Raw genomic sequence first — 937 nt, 5'->3', positions numbered from 1 at the left:
TGAAGACAAGGGGATCCTTGCCGGGCTGCCCCAGGCGATGGAACCCATTTGCCCAGGGCAGATCTCCCCAGCTGGGTGCCCCGGACCCCCTTGGGGTGACCAGTTGGTTCCCAGGAGGCTCCACTGTGCCCTGGGGCACAGTTTTCCCCCCGAATTGTGGCTTTCTGGTCCAAGGCAGCCAGCACACACAGCTGCATCTTCAGGGTCAGGGCCAAACTGGAGCCAGGGCTGGGGCTTGAGAACAAAAGGGGAAAAAAAACAAAGATAAAAAATTCCCAACCTGCATTTTAAATTAATTAGCGATGTCCCCGGTGATGCAGCAGAGGCCAAATGGATTTGCCTCATGTTTTATGGAAGGGCTTTGCTGCAGGATGCTGAAGGCAGCAAGGGACCGGGGTGCTGTGGGTGCTTGCAGCAGGAGAGGTGGCCCTGGGGAGGGGTGGCAGCATCCAGGTAAGGCCCCATGCACCCGGGTCCCCTCCACCACGGTGGCTTTTGATTAACCATCTCGGTATGCTACTGGGGCTGGAAGAGCATCGGTTATCGCCCACTGCAGGTGCCAGGTGCTAACCTGGGAGCTGGGGGGAGAGGAGCCAAATGGGGCACAGGGGAATGAGCAGCCCCGGGCGGGTGGGAACTGTGTGACCCACCCCCCACCCCGGACCAAGGAAGGGCTGAGCCACTCCTGCAGCATCCCCCCACCCCGGGGTGCACCAGGGACAAACCTGCAGGGAAGCAGCAGCCTAGATGCACCCTCTGACCAGGCTTTCCAAAACAGGGCTTGGGTAGTTTAGTGCTTAACAGCCGCTGAGGGATACTATTTCTTTTTGGTGAAATTGTCTAATCAATCACTTTTTAATTCAGCCGGCTCTGGCACCCGCGCCGCCCTGGGACGCTGCGGGCTGCCGATTTCGCGCAAAGAGACATACTGCCGCAT

Source organism: Buceros rhinoceros, unplaced genomic scaffold (genome assembly GCF_000710305.1).
Source record: "Buceros rhinoceros silvestris isolate BGI_N320 unplaced genomic scaffold, ASM71030v1 scaffold12128, whole genome shotgun sequence".
NCBI lineage: Eukaryota > Metazoa > Chordata > Aves > Bucerotiformes > Bucerotidae > Buceros > Buceros rhinoceros.
This window is presented reverse-complemented; position numbering follows the sequence as displayed.